The sequence below is a fragment of the Magallana gigas genome, chromosome 3 (assembly GCF_963853765.1).
Source record: "Magallana gigas chromosome 3, xbMagGiga1.1, whole genome shotgun sequence".
Classification (NCBI taxonomy): Eukaryota; Metazoa; Mollusca; class Bivalvia; order Ostreida; family Ostreidae; genus Magallana; species Magallana gigas.
In genome coordinates this window covers 48,293,577-48,309,611 of record NC_088855.1, presented here as the reverse complement: position 1 = coordinate 48,309,611, position 16,035 = coordinate 48,293,577, and the positions used below count along the sequence as shown (strand labels likewise).

General features: G+C 32.8%; 4 long non-coding RNA genes across 6 annotated transcripts; 1 reads left to right on the top strand and 3 right to left on the bottom strand.

Moving 5' to 3' along the window:
- Window positions 1-3,590: 3,590 nt before the first annotated feature.
- LOC117693058 (uncharacterized) lies at window positions 3,591-4,651 on the bottom strand. The gene is made up of 2 exons (XR_004604296.2): window positions 4,513-4,651; window positions 3,591-4,240 (listed from the first exon to the last, which is right to left on the bottom strand). It is a non-coding gene; the product is annotated as an uncharacterized lncRNA (long non-coding RNA).
- A 3,316-nt stretch (window positions 4,652-7,967) lies between these two features.
- On the bottom strand, window positions 7,968-10,251 carry LOC117693056 (uncharacterized). 2 transcript variants are annotated; one of them, XR_004604295.2, is made up of 3 exons: window positions 10,233-10,251; window positions 8,941-9,043; window positions 7,968-8,601 (listed from the first exon to the last, which is right to left on the bottom strand). It is a non-coding gene; the product is annotated as an uncharacterized lncRNA (long non-coding RNA). The 2 variants fall into 2 exon arrangements; XR_004604294.2 differs by lacking the exon at window positions 10,233-10,251 and having other exon boundaries at window positions 8,941-10,226.
- A 1,401-nt stretch (window positions 10,252-11,652) lies between these two features.
- LOC109618889 (uncharacterized) lies at window positions 11,653-14,594 on the bottom strand. Of its 2 annotated transcripts, XR_010712320.1 has the most exons (3): window positions 14,576-14,594; window positions 13,355-13,456; window positions 11,653-13,051 (listed from the first exon to the last, which is right to left on the bottom strand). It is a non-coding gene; the product is annotated as an uncharacterized lncRNA (long non-coding RNA). The 2 variants fall into 2 exon arrangements; XR_010712319.1 differs by lacking the exon at window positions 14,576-14,594 and having other exon boundaries at window positions 13,355-13,496.
- Window positions 14,595-14,728: 134 nt separating this feature from the next.
- Window positions 14,729-16,035, top strand: LOC105343375 (uncharacterized). Its single transcript, XR_902696.4, has 2 exons — window positions 14,729-15,335; window positions 15,565-16,035. It is a non-coding gene; the product is annotated as an uncharacterized lncRNA (long non-coding RNA).

Here is a 16,035-nt window from a genome sequence, read left to right as displayed (position 1 = left end):
TTGTAAATAAGTTAACAGTTAAGATAAAAGAAATTTAAATTTGTAAAATTTTAATATTATAATTACGTTTGTAAATAGGTGTATGTTAATAACACCCCTTCCCCCACAAAATACTATCTAATTAAAGGTAGATTGTAGTTCATGTGGGTATGAAGGAATAAAACAATTACATAATTAACATGTGTCAGCGGGTCGTGTGATTTTTTTCTGCAATGATAGCTATCCTTCATAGCCCAAAAGAACCACAAAAGAGAGCATAGGACCATTTTTATTTTCATTTCTCTGAATCTCTCTCGTAGAAAGTGAGTAAAATATGTAAATTGTGGTTATTGTCGATCCCTACGTTAAAGAGAACTAACAGCCAATTCTTGGGAAGATGGAAGGTAAATACAACCTATTCTAGAGGTATAACGCCAATCCGAGCTCTCAATTTAGAGAAAGTCTAGATCATCATAAATTCATCAACATATATTCATTAGTCAACATCTAAAGTAGAACAAAAGACACCATTTTAAAACGTGGCTATTATTTATTGTGTCTATTAATTTAATGAACTAAACCCAGCTAAATAATGAGATTGAACGCGGTTGTAAAAAGTTTAGAGAATGCTTTTTGGGAGTTGATTTTAATCAACTCTCCTATGCAGTTACTCAGACAAACCGAAAGTGAAACAGTGTTTGGACCTCAGCACAAATCATCGCTGCTGACAAGACTTAGTTCTTGAAAATGATTGATGAATTCGATGTAATGTATGCTAAAGGATTGTTTTTCAAGGAAACTTATTTATAAATACCTTGAAAATAGTCAGATTTTAAATGGTACGAAAAATTTAAATATTTTTTGTAGTCGTATGTATTCCTACGCCAGAGTTCAATATTGTCTCGTTCAACTCGACGCTCGGCTGTCTCCGTAAATGCTTGTCGGAGATTTACGGTGTCAGCCGAGCGTTTGGTTGAACGAGACTAGAGTTCAATATTGCTTGGATCCATACAATTTTCGAGAAATATTTTGTATTACTGATGCATAATTTGATTGAATTAATTTTACTCTAAATATTATTTAACATGGTTCATATGGGGGTTTCTCGACATTCTTGTCGAAAAAGTCCAAAAATTCATATTATAAAAATGTGCGTAATTCAAATACAAATTAGAAACTAAAACATTTCTTATGTAACAACCAATGCAAGGATGTTTTTTCCTTGAAATTATGTACTTGTCATGCAAAATAACATATAATTGATTTTAAGATAAAAAAACATCGACAAAATCAACTCCCGTCAGTTATTCAGTACTTTGATTATATTTAGGTTGTGATTCGGTTTTTAAGTATAGCTGAATACATTACCATTTTATTATTACATATACATTACGATTTTATTATTACTCATGCAGTGGAAGTATAAAATATCACACTAAAGTATCATATAAACAGATTACAAGATTTTCTATTCCTTGTTAAGAAAGATAATTGTACTGGCGTGCGACCAATTCTCGCCGAGTACCATTTCTCGCCGGTGCATTGTGACGTCATTTTTCGTCTATAATTTTATGTGTTGATAAAATGACGTCACAATGACTGGCGAGAAATGGTACTCGGCGAGAATTGGTCGCACGCCAGTAGGGGTCTTGTTTAAAAAAAAAGTTTATAATGAATATAAAATATTGGAAAACAAAAAATATCAAATAAAGCAAAATACTGATTTATATATAATTTAAAAAGATCAACCGATTATATTTACATTTTCACCTCTAGTTCATAGGAAAATCTCCAGCAACTTATGAAATATTACGAATTGCACGAAATGACGTCAGCCTCAAACGAAACATTGGCTATTTTTCCTCTATTCAACGTACTGATGTACATTGACAACAATTTAGTTACTTTTACTTACTCTTTATGATTAATTCAATGATTTATTTTAAAAGTATATAAATATAAATGCTTTCTTTGATAATTCATGCAGGCTGCAGGGATTATTGCAGAAAAAAATTACACTTTTCTGCACTGTTGTACTAAAACAATTTTAAATTGTTCAAAGTCAAATCAACGTCCAAGCTGAAGTTTCTTTTATGAAATGGATATATATGTATTTTGAATATTTCATAGTTTAAAGAATCGTTCTCAGATAATATTTTATATGTTTATTCAATAAAAACTGATGTTTGGAAGATTAAAAAAATGCTTAAATATTAAGTAACAGAAACTACACCATATATTTAACATTAAAGGTTCTAATGATAATTTTAAGATTTATATCTATATCTGAATATGAGGGTAGCATTATTTTAATTCTAGAAAAGGACACTGGCTCAAATCAATAACTGAAAGAAATCAAAAGTTCTGGACACTTAAAGCCCCTGATTATTCAAATAAGTAAACCAAGTAAAATTGACACCTTTTTTTTAACATGTAATAATAAATGTATGTTTAACAAAAATATATCAGAAAACTGATAAAAAGTTCAACTTTCCCAAAACTTACTTTGTTAGAGGGAAGATATATGTTTTTGATAAACAAACCCCCCTTATTCTCTTTTGAGAAATGGACAGGATCAATGTAGGTTACGCCCATCCACTTCTCAAAAGAGAATAAAAAACCTCTCCCCCCAAAACGTACTTCTTTGGAGGGCCCAAATGTGTTTAAATCTTTTTTTATGTGATGTTGAAAGTAATAGGTGTTGTATCATTTAGCTACATTGAATCCACTGGTATTACACACGTTGAGATCGAAGTTCTGGCGAACGTAGCAAATAACCGCTGATACACCAAAAAACCCTGAACTGTCCTTCATCTCGTTTGCTCTGAACGAACGAGTCAACAAGTGACTCACAACCAGAAACAGTCCAACAATAACCAAAAGAGCTATGTTACTCACCGCACTGCACCCCAAACTAAAATGCATACAATTGCAGTATATTTTTGCTGTGTGGAAAGCTGGACCTTTATACAAATTTAAGTGACTCAGTGTAGTACGGAAACTCGTTTTCAATGCCATTAACCAATGCCTTCGTGTATAAATGATAATGTTTACAATTCCTCCTTAAGTTTGATATATACTTAATTCCAATAATTCTAATGAGGAATAAGTAATTGATATGTTTACCTGGTATCAAACGAAAGAATTATTTAACAAATAAGGTGTAAATTCAACAGAACACCAAAAATAACTTTCAATGACACACGTACTTATGTTGTCCTCTTAGAAAAATAACTGTTGTTGTGTAACGGAACTTTATTATAGAACCATTTTAACAAGAGCTTGGACTTTGGGTGGTTGTGTCAAACGGCATTGGATGTAGGCCTGTCTATTTCATTGTAGGCCGCTCGGCCATGGCTCTTTGAAATAACAGGATTTGTCTGGCTTTTGAGTGAAGACTATGCAATCGGTGTATATTTTGATTGAAACCAGCTCATTTTAACTTGTTTTGACGCAAGAAATAGATCGTTACACCCTACTGAAAATCCAAGGTCTTGTTTAAAAGGTTCTAATATATCAAAATAACATGTTTATCAAACAAATACAACATGATAATGGGATATTAAAAAAGTTCAGCAAAAACACTGAATAAAGAATACAAAAATATTGCATACCAAAAGTACAAATTTACTTCCACACTTTAGCTTCGTTGTTCATTAACATTTTCTAAGAATCGTGAATACCAATCGTGAGAACCTTATGAATACCAATGACATTGATTCATTAAAAAATTGTCCATATTTGATACAAAAATATTAGCTCGATTTATTTAACTCTGTACTCTTCCTAACTTGACCATGCATTTGTACATTTGTACATGTAAATATTTTTGGTTTTTTTGTACCTCGTGTACCATTGATATGGTTTGAGAGAAATAAACATTCATTCATTCAATCATTCACGTTCATCACATCAACTTGTTTTAAAATAGCTCAATAGCGTATTTTCATGTCAATAGCGATTCACGTTGATCTCATTAGCGATTACGTTAATTTCAAAAGCGATTACTTCCATCGAAATATCGAGACCCCGAGGATGTGGATGGGGATCCGACAGGGTTGGAGACTTCCTCTTGTGACCCCGTGCTGTAGGTTCGAATCCACAGTGGTTGGTTCTTCTCAAACTCGTGTCTGATCTCGTGGATGTGACGTCCATTCTTGTACAGGTCGATGCCGTTGACGACGTTTTTCTCGGGGTGGAAGTGTGGCATGTCCACGTAATTCCTCAGCTCTCGTCTGTCCATAATGTCAGAAATCTTATTCTGAAATCAAATTTATGAAAATAAATAAATTTGCAAGAGAACATTGTTTATAAATTTACATATAAACAGCTATATACAAAGAATGGTTTTTCATAAATCAAAAGTCCTTCACAATCATAAACATTTTCTAGATCTATTCATTGCAAAATTCTACGACTTTATGTAAAATGATTTATAAAAAGAAATATATGAATAGTAAAAAAAAATTCAACTGTTAAAATACAATAAGAAAATCTTTATGTTTATATCTACATCATTTGATATGTGCTTACTTAATTTTTCTTCTAGAATCACGTTATAAGTCAAGCTTATCATAGTCTGTTTTACGACCCCATTCCCGTCCTATACATGTATATAAACTATGCTGTGTTTGTAAACAATCGCAGTCTAGAAAAACAGAGAAACGCCAGCTGTCAGTTATAAGTAGTCACGTGCTTATTAAAAAAAAACCTATATCAATTTATCGTGTGCACAGACAAATTATTTAACTTTTGTTGAGATTGTCAAGGCCAGACGAAATCATTTTTTAGATTCTCTGAAAATCATTAAAAAATCAACAATGTGATTCACATTTTGCTGTTAACGAATGGTGATATATCACAATTTATTTTTTTTTTGGACTGGAAGTATTCAACGTAAAGAATTTAAATTATTCTACTAAATTGACAAACAGTTTTTAAATCACGTAAACTTTGCATGCATCATGTTGCAATACTTTTGGTAAAATGATAGACAGAAAAATAATCATCTAGACTGCCATGTGCATGCGCTGGATATCACTATTATTTCAATTCTGTTTTTAAGATACAGCTCACTGTAGAATCAACAGTATAATATAGGTTCATGAAGTAGTGCTGAGTATGTTCGTTGCTATATTAATAGTTATTGTATATCATATGTATATTATATTTGAACGATGCACACAATGTAATTATAAATGACCGTTTATTCAATAGCTGTGTCACCAGAAGACCTTGAACTATACATGTTGACGCTCATTCCGTCACGTCACCATAGTTTCACCCGTTGTCGGCTGCACTCATTGAACGAGTCAACAACTGACTCACAAATAGCAGTATCCATTTTGCATGGAACTTTATGTAAAAACCCTTTATACAATAAGACCATTCCTGACTGGTACTAGATATCATCACTGTACAGTAAGAGACGTATTGTTATTAGCTATGTAGCAACTTTGGCGGACAAGTCCAAACGAGCTCAAAGAAACGTTCACAATAGCAGCATATTGTGCAGTGCAAAACTGAAGATGAAGAATTCAAACTTAGAAATTTCAGATATAAATGAGGATCTATGAATCTCGGTTAGAGTTACTATTAGTACCTGTCTATGATTTTTAAAGGGGTGTTGTAATTGAATCATATGAGTATTCAAACTTGACAATTTCAGATAAAAATGATTCTCCGTTAGGGTTACTATTTGTCTAGGTACATTAGAATGTTGTTGAATTGTTGCTTTATCACATTTTCTTTCTAGTTGTGAGCGAGGTAAATTATAAAAGATCTGAGAAGCCAGATACTTGAACAAATTGCTGCTGAACTCGTCACATCGTGATGATTTCCTTCTCTTTCAACTCAACGAATACTCCACTATCGACTCACAATGAAAGGAATCAGCGTTGGAGAATTTTTAAATGATTCCCCATAGGAGATTTTATTCAGGGTCAGTGCCCCGTTGTAAATTTCATTGTCTGGAAGCGCTTTATAGCAGGTATATTTTAACAAACTTTCAGGTTTCATTCATTATTAAAAATATACGGTATTTGTAAACAATTAAATTCTAGAAAAACAGAGAAACGCGAAATGTCATTGTAAGGCAATCTCGTGAAAAACACAGAAAGGTCTTGTTAATATTGCGATGAAATATATTAATAGTTTATTAATAGTATAAGTATGCAATAGAATATTAATGTATATTATATTTATTTTTGTTTTGATGTTTGCCAGTTGAATGCTGGCGGAAAATAAGAATGACCGCTACCATCTCTTTCCGTGTGCACAGACAAATTGTTTGCCACTACTTAAAAGTCTATATCTGACCTCGAAATAACAAATTACCGTTCAAAGTGGTTCCACTGAACATTTTCTGTTTAAATGAATACGCAGTTTTAATATTTTGAAAGTATAAACGTTTCCAAATTGATATACGTACAAGAGTAATATTATATATTTTTATATATTAAATATATTTTTAAATTAGAGTATTTATAAAAAGTTTTTGTGAAAAATATACCTACTTACTTTTTTTATATATAAAAAATACACACTTTATGTAATAGTAGCATAATTTTGCTAAAAAATGGCACACAGTTTCATTGAGTACTCATTCGACTCAGCTTTATATCCGCACATTGTCAATAACAATTTGCATGGTCTAGGAAAAGTTCTAGACAACTAACCAATATATATCTAATAAAATTAGAACCATTCTATCAAGACCTTAGACTTTCGGTAGGACGTACATCTCTTTCTTGCACCAAAACGGGTTAACATGACGCTTGTTTTGAGTAAAATATGCATAGATTGCGAATTCTTAGCTCTAAAGCCAGACAAGTGTTGATGATTTCAAAAAGCCATGGCTGAGTGGCTAGCAATGAAATAGACAGGTCTACGTCACGTTGCTCTTTGACACAACTACCCAAAGTCCAAGCTCTTGTTTTTAAATGTTTCTATCTCAGTAATTCAACCTTGTAAACAATCACAGTTAGCCTGGCTAAAACACCAGAAGACCTTGATCTGTTTGTGTAAAAGCTCTTGTCGTATGTACTTATTGAACGAGTCAACAACTGACATGCACCAACTCAACTGCAAAAAACAGCTCAGCAATATTCAAGAAATGGTAGTTTTATCGATCCACTGAACTATTTTTCTTTCAATAAGAAGTTGCCAGAGGGACACATTTTTCACGTTTTCATTTATTTTGTTAGGTAAATGTGGATCTTAAACAATATTAGTAACTCATTGTTCCATGTAAAGTACAGTATAATAATGAATTACATCGATTCGTCGGGGGCATTTGCAAATGCATAAGAAGAAACTTCACATATAAGTGAAAAAAAAATCAATTTAAGGAAATGTATCGTGTCATTAAACTAGACATATTGATAAGCAACATGTGACAAAATGACAGCAAATGTTGAAAACAAAAATTCAGTATTTGATCCAGTAACCGCAAAATCAAAAAATAATTCTTAGATTTATTTGGTTTAAAGAGGTTCATATAGTCAAATGTCAAACTATCTATTGCATACTCTTCTATTTTCCTATATATCCTTATCAAAACCTGAAGATTTTAATGATGTCGTTTAAGATGATTAAGACTCTTTTAACATGGCAAGTGTGTAATTCACGGTTCTTTGAATATAATTTTTCTTTGCTTGATAAAGGTTTATACAAGAAGCTTAAGTTATTTTATTTAAAAATTTAAGGAAGATCTGATGGTTAAATTGTTTACCACAGGACCTCTTTATGTTGATTTATTGTTTACCTCCAAGGCATCTGTACGTGTGTAGTATTTATGCCAAACCTAATGATTTAGAAACTGATATGTTACCATGCTTCAAACAAAGAAATATTAAACATTATATGCAAAAACGGTATGAATTATCAGAGCACATATAGAAATTCGTTGATTTATGTTTTACCTTCAAGGAACTTCTTTTAAGTTACCTACAGATTATACTGTTACAGAGAGATAACCATAGGCGTGATGTGGGTATTAAAACTTTATTTTACTTAAGTTACATTCAGAACAAATCATTGTAAACAAAACAATTAAGTAAAAAATTGATAATAATAATAATAAATTGCAAAAGTCCAGCAAGAACACTGAATTTAGAATGCAAAAAAACTGCATGCTAGTATCACAAGAATGAACTGTCATCAAGACTGTTACTTCGCTGTTCGTTTACAATCTCCAAGAACCCATTCTTTGTACATTCACACACACATAGATAGCGATTCACGCCAATCACAGTAATCTTTCGCGTCCACGTCAAACGTGCTTTACGTACATCACGCTCATTTCTTCAGCGGTTCACACCCACCTCAATGGCGTTAAACGTCTATCTCAGTATAGCGATTACGTCCACCGAAATATCGAGCTGAGAGACCCCGAGGGTGTGGATGGGGATCCGACGGGGGTGGAGACTTCCTCTTGTGACCCATTGCTATAAGTTCGAATCCTCAGTGGTTGGTTCTTCTCAAACTCGTGTCTGATCTCGTGGATGTGACGTCCATTCTTGTACAGGTCGATGCCGTTGACGACGTTTTTCTCGGGGTGGAAATGTGGCATGTCCACGTAATTCCTCAACTCTCGTCTGTCCATAATGTCAGTGTTTTATTCTACGACCAAGATAAAGAAAATAAATGATTTTGCAACGTTTTGTGCATTTAAGGAAAAGTTATTTTTTAAATTGATGTCTGTTGAAGGTAAAAACAGCAATATATTTAAAGAGCAAGAACCATCATGAGGCATATACATTAGAAGCAATAGTATATAAATTTGGATTAAAACAATTAATGGATATATTAAGTTACCATTAGTCCAGACACACACATTGTAAACTTTAACAACTATATCTAAATTGCATCATACAAAGAAAAATGTTAGCATAAAAAGAATTACGATTTATAAACTGCTATACACAAACAAAATTTAAATATTTTAACCCAGGTACTTACTTATTTTTTCTTCTAGAATCACTTTATAAGTCAAGCTTAGAATGTTTAAATATCCCATTCCCCTTCCTATATATACTATGCCGTGTTTGTAAACAATCGCAGTCTAGAAAAACAGAGAAACACCAGCTGTCAGTTATAAGTAGTCACATGCTTAAAAAACATATCAATTTATATAGGTCATGTTTACTTTTACTATTTTACATATTGCATGGGGTGTAAAAAAAATAAGAATAGCATCGTGTGCACGGATAAACTATTCAACTTTTGAGATTGTCAAGGCCAAATGAAATCATTAGTTAAATTCTCTGAAAACCGTCAACAAATCATTAATGCAGATTCATTCTACTTTGTTCGATGCGCCTTTTAGAAACAGCATGTGAAATTAAAAGTGATTTGATAAAAAAAAATACGTGTAATTGGAAGTAATTGACAAAATAAAGGATTTAAAATATTCTACTAAATTGACAAATGATCATTAAATCACGTAAACTTGCATGTATTATGTTGGATTTCTTGTAGTAAAGTGATAAAAAGATACTATGTGTATGCGCTGCAAAAATACTAGAATTTCAAGGAAAAGGGAAAATGCCCACAATGTAAATGACCGTTTTTCAATTAAGCTGTGACACCAGAAGACCTTGAGCTATACGTGTTGACGCTCATTCCGTCACGTCACCATTGTTTCTCCCGTTGTCGGCTGCACTCATTGAACGAGTCAACAACTGACTCACATACAGAAGTATCCATTTTGTTTAATAGAGTCATTCCTCAGTGGCAGATTAAAATATACTACACAGTAAGTGAGCCATGTAGCAACTTTTAAGATTGAAATAAAATCAAAATGAGCTCATAGAAACTTATCTTGCAATACAAACCTGAAGACTCGAGAATTTCAGACAAAATGGTGATGAGCCATAGTAACTATATATTAACTCTCTAGTTTTAAAGGAATGTTGTTGTAAATGTTGCTGCACCATATTTTTGGTTTTGCTATTTATGAATTGAGGTAAACTGTATTAGATCTGAGGAATCATACTGTAAATCTTGACGTGAACATATTTGTCTTTTACTAATTAATATTTTGATTGTCAATGATTTCGTGACTGATTATTAGTTATGAACTCATCGATTGAAAAAAAATTGTTAATTAGTAAAAGACAAATTGATACTGATTTCGTCACATCATCATCATTTCATTTTCTTTTAACTCAACGATTTGGTCTATCACTGAATCTTATTCTTTATGAGAAATGGATCAGCTATGGATTATAACAAAAACTGATAAAAAAAACCTCCTATGGCAACTGTCATAATGGTTTGGCACCCCATGGTACTTTCATTGTCTGGAAGAGTTTTATAACGGGTATATCTCGATAGCTTTCCGGGTTCAATGTAGTTTCCGTTTTTCCCATTTTTTAAAGGAAACACGCCATGTTTGTTAACAATCTAATTCGAGAAAAACAGGGAAACTACAGCTTTCACTGTAAAGTAGTCTCGTGAATGAAAAAAACATGTTTTTTAAAGCTCTTGTTTATTTTGCTAGAATAATCTGAATATGTATGCATGTCCTCATATCCATTCTTTGTCTGTTGTTTGCCAATTGAATGAATTGCAGACGGAAAATAAAAATGACCTCCACCCTCTCTCTTCGTGTGCACAGACAAATTGTTTTACCAATGTCGAAAAACCAGAGCAACTTCTTTTGAAAATTCTCTGTCTGACCTCGAGATAAAAAACATTTAAATTTTCAAAAATAAAATCACCGTTCACATATTTCAGAATGGATCTGTGTTTTGATGTGGATGAAAACTTTTCATAGTTTCGTTTAAATAAATTCACATAAGGCAATTAGGTGACCAAAACTATTTCCTATTTTAATCATAAGGTGTTTTATGATAATAAAATATCTAAAAGTTTTGATGAAAAGGCAGGCTTTATATATAGCTTTATACAGTAGCATAACTTAGTATATTGCAAGAAAAAGACACCCAGTTTTAAATGAAATCAACGAGTACTCATTTGACTCTGCTATTCGATCATAATAGATAACTTTAGTTAAAAGGGCACTTTGTCTAAAGCATTTTGCAGGGTCTTCTTGAATGTATAGAAAATTTTTGAATAGATATATGTAACAAAATTATATCATGATCAAAAAGCCCATCTCCGTTCAGGTTTATGAAGTGTTCAGATGTTTTATGTGCTGCTGAATGTGATAGTTGCTTCAACATCATTTATCTATTGAGTACGTTTTGCTGGCATGACACTTTTCTATGATTGAAATATGAGTAAACCATGTAAACAATGCGATGTGTAGCCGGGCTGAGACGCCATAAGACCTTGAACTGTTTGTGTTGAATGTCTATGTTCTCGTCTGCTCTTAATGAACGAGTCAACAATAATACACTCACTACGAGCTCATACATCTGCAAAATAAGCTCACCTATAATCAAGAAAGGCTAAGTTAATTATAACACTGGACTTTCTTTCAATAAGAAGTTGTAAGAGGAATTTTAGTATTCATGCATTTTGCTAGGTAAATCTGGACCTTATAAAATGTTACAATATCACTCTTCTTTGCAGATAAATTACAGTATATGAATCACGTCATTGACGTGTAGAGGCATTTATTTTGCAAAAGCATACAAAGAAATTTTAAAGTGTAATAAAATACTACGTGACATGTACATGTACATATAAGTGAACAGAAAGCTATTTAAGGAAATGTATCGTTTTATTAATTTAGACATATTGACAAGCAATATATGACAGAGATGACAGCAAATGTTGAAAACAACAATGAGTAACTGGAGAACATAAAGTTGGCAATAGATTTGGAATTAACGTCTAAATCCCTTTAGAACGTTTGTGATGTGAACTATTCTAGTGTCCAACCTTTTATAATAGATAGAAAAGACAGCAAAATTGTCAGCATTTTATTTACGCTGGTCTTGACTTTTGAATACTCATGAAATGAATTTATTTGATGAAGTTGAACGTGCACTTTCCAACAAACCTTCCTGGTCGTAGTGCAGGTTATATTAACCCTATTACGCATGATGAAAAGGACTGGACGGTTGTTGCCATTTTTAGGGTATAAGAAGAAGACCTTGGCATAAAGATATAAGAAAATATGCAAATTTAAAAGATGATAAGTGTATATGGAATTTTTCTTTATTTGAAGAAAGTTTATAGCTTAAATTATCTTATTTAAAAATTTAAGGAAGATCTACGAGTTATTAATTTGTTGACCACACCACCTCTTCAATTAATATATTGTTTATTTCAAAAGAATCTTTGCAAGTTGCATAGTAATAGCATTTATATCAAACCTCACGATATAGAAATTGATATGTTAATCAAAGAAATAAATTTAAAAACTGATATGCGAAAACGGTATGAACTTAACAGAAGATAAATTCATACATTTTTATATTATACTTTCAGGAAACGTTCCTTCAGTGGCTAGACACACCAACAGATAATGTTGTTATAGAGAGATAACAATAGGCGTAATGTTGTGTATTTTAAGATACATTCATATCATAACAAAACAATCATATAAAAAATTTAAAACAATAATAAATTGCAAAAGTCCAGCAAGAACACTGAATGCAAAAAGACTGCATAGTTAGTATCACAAGAACGAACTGTCATCAAGACTGTTACTTCGTTGTTCATACACATCTCTAGAACCATTCATTGTACATTCACAAACACATACATAACGTTTCACGTCGATCACACTAGTCTTACGCGTCCACGTCAAACGTGCTTTACGTACATCACACTCACTTCTTTTAAAATAGCTCAATAGAGTTAATATCGATTCACGTTGATCTCAATAGCAATTACGTCCACCGAAATATCGAGCTGAGAGACCCCGAAGGTGTGGATGGGGATCCGACGGGGGTGGAGACTTCCTCTTGTGACCCCGTGCTGTAGGTTCGAATCCTCAGTGGTTGGTTCTTCTCAAACTCGTGTCTGATCTCGTGGATGTGTCGTCCATTCTTGTACAGGTCGATGCCGTTGACGACGTTTTTCTCGGGGTGGAAATGTGGCATGTCCACGTAATTCCTCAGCTCTCGCCTGTCCATGATGTCAGGGTTTTATTCTACGAACAAGTCAAGAAAATAAACATGTTTCCAATTCTCAAAAACTTATTGAAAAATTGATTCTTGTATTCAAGATAAAACCAGCTTTATAATAAATGTATTCAATAAAAAATAAAGAGCCCTAATAATACTAGTATTTAAAACAATAAAAATGGCCGCATAAGTAAAAATTTCAACTATATGCATGTAAAATGATTTATACAAAGAAATATATGCATCATACGAAATAAGATTTTTAAACTGTAATACATGCAAACAAATTTATACCTCTATTTCTACGATCGGTTTATAGATGTACTTACTTATTTTTCTTCTGGAATCACTTTATAAGTCAAGCTTTGAATGTTTTACTATCCGATGCCCGTTCCTATATATACTATGTCGTGTTTGTAAACAATCTAAGTCTAGAAAAACAGAGAAACACCAGCTGTCGCTATTTAGTTGTCACGTGCTTTAAAAAAAAACATATCAATATATGTAGGTCATGTTTACTTTTGCTATTTTACATATTGCATGGAGTGCAAAAGAAAAATAAGAATGACATCTGCCCTCTATCTTCGTGTGCAGACAAATTATATTTTTCAAGACTCAAGCCCAGACAATATCATTTTAAAAAAATTCTCTAAAAATCAAATGATTTCAATTTATGGCTATTCATTGCGGACCGTGCTCTTTGCATTCTTATAAAAACAGATAGAGTAAATTGTTGAAAAAAATCGTATACATATAATAAAATTACGAAATTAAATCATGTAATATTGAACGTATTACATGAATGCGGACATTTTGAGGGGTTTTGGGGAGGGGGCAGGGCGCATATTGAAGGAGCCTCCTCCCCCACTTTATTTGGAGTATAGAGAAATGTAGTGTTATACGCAAAATTAACATCTGAATAGAAGTACTAACCCCTTCCCCCATGGATTAGGATTTTGGAGATTGGCGGATTAGTTTTTTTGGGGGGTCAAGATTTCAGATACGTCTAGCCCCCCCCCTTTTAAAAACGATGCCATTTGCATTTTATTCTGAAAATGATACACAGAGACTGTCATGTGCATGCTCTGCAGAAATGTCTTCAAATAAAAAAGAAAAATAAAGTTCGATTGATATATAACGGTATTTTTAAAAAGAGCTTCTGAAATATTGCATGGTTCAATTTTTTAAAAAGTAAATTTGAGTTTAATAATTGCTACAATTATTGGATGAGGATGTTACAAACAATGTAAATGGCCGCTTTTTCAAAAGCTAAGTCACCAGAAGAGCGTTGACGTTCATTTCGTCACGTCACCATAGGTAGTCTCATTTTGTTGTCGGCTGTACCCGGTGAATGAGTCAGATAGTGACTCAAAGCAAATCTTTTTTTCCTCGGAACATTATGAAAAGATTCATTCAAAAATCATTCCTTAAGGACACTTTTTGTATATTATACATTAATGGGACAATAAAGAACATTGAAAGTATTAATGGCATTTATATTACAAGAGAGAGTGAAATTGATTAACTTCAGAAGCGAAAGGTCTATTCACGTAGTGTTGGCGTTCTGGCTGTTCTTTGTAATAACTGTGTCAATGACCAGCACACTGATATTTTCTGAATGGGGCAGAGTCAGTAGACAGAGAAATTGTTTGTACTGTATACTCTATATAAGCTGGCCTTGACAGTCTGTTTCTTCCACACAAACATGAACAGGGCATTGACTTTCCGACTTCGAACGATTTTCATTCAAAAATCCCTGAGCTATACATACAGATATGTACAAGTTATTCGTATATAAGATGTAGACAATACTGAACGCTTTTGCAATTTAACAGAAAAGGTGAACATTGTTTCCTTTTAGTCAATTTTCTCAAATCTTAGATACAGGTTTATTTACAATGAATAAACTTCAATTATATTTCAATAATAAAGAAATTCCAAGTGTTCATTCCATTCTCAAAGACAGTGTAATTGTAGAGTATCTTCAACTTCTGATATAAAATAATTAGCATCATTTGTTGTTTTCCATCCTAAAAACATCGCCGACAGTCACGTAGGCAATATCTTAATTAGGAACCCGATTTGACTGATAAAATGATGGGTTATCGACCCCTGGGGATTATAGGTCGGAAAACTTCATTTTCGCCGACTTAGTCAACACGGATATCTCCGTCCAGATCTGGTTTTTTCCTGGTCTCCTGTTTACAATCCACATACCCTTATATGTATATAAATACGATGTCTGCAAATTGTGTCAACACCAGCGTGCACACCCATTCTCTTCAAGATCTAAAGGTTGGAAACACTGAAGTAAGTTGTTATTTTTCTTCATTAGTTAACTTTCATAAATAGCTTTTTAAATTGTAAACGTTTTATATTTTTCAAAATGTGTTATTTTTTTAATTTATCATTTATTTTAATTAACGCAAAATTGAAACAAAATAATCACAATTACACGAAATGAAACAGCATATGTTTGAAATACCGGTATATAAGGCGAAAATTAAGTTTTGTCTGTTTTCACTATACGTATATATAGATATCATGGACAGACGAGAGCTGAGGAATTACGTGGACATGCCACACTTTCACCCCGAGAAAAACGTCGTCAACGGCATCGACCTGTACAAGAATGGACGTCACATCCACGAGATCAGACACGAGTTGGAGAAGAACCAACCACTGAGGGAACCTTTCCGTCCTGTGATGCACTACCGATTCATCAAATGGGTGTGAACCTGGCTCTTTTGTACTAATGTATTGAAAGTGTCCAGTACAAAAACTGATAAAGGAGTGTTCCTTTCTCCCAACTACAGGAAGAAATGCATTGACAGTTGGACATTAATGTTTTGTGAATGTTGTAGCTGCTCTGTAATGCTCAAGATAATAATGTACACATGTAGTTAATGAGATATGATATTTTATGATGAATTGTGCATTGATAAATAACATGTCAACTAAATGTTACATTACATGTACAATAGAAAAGAATAAAGGAAAGAGACCTTAA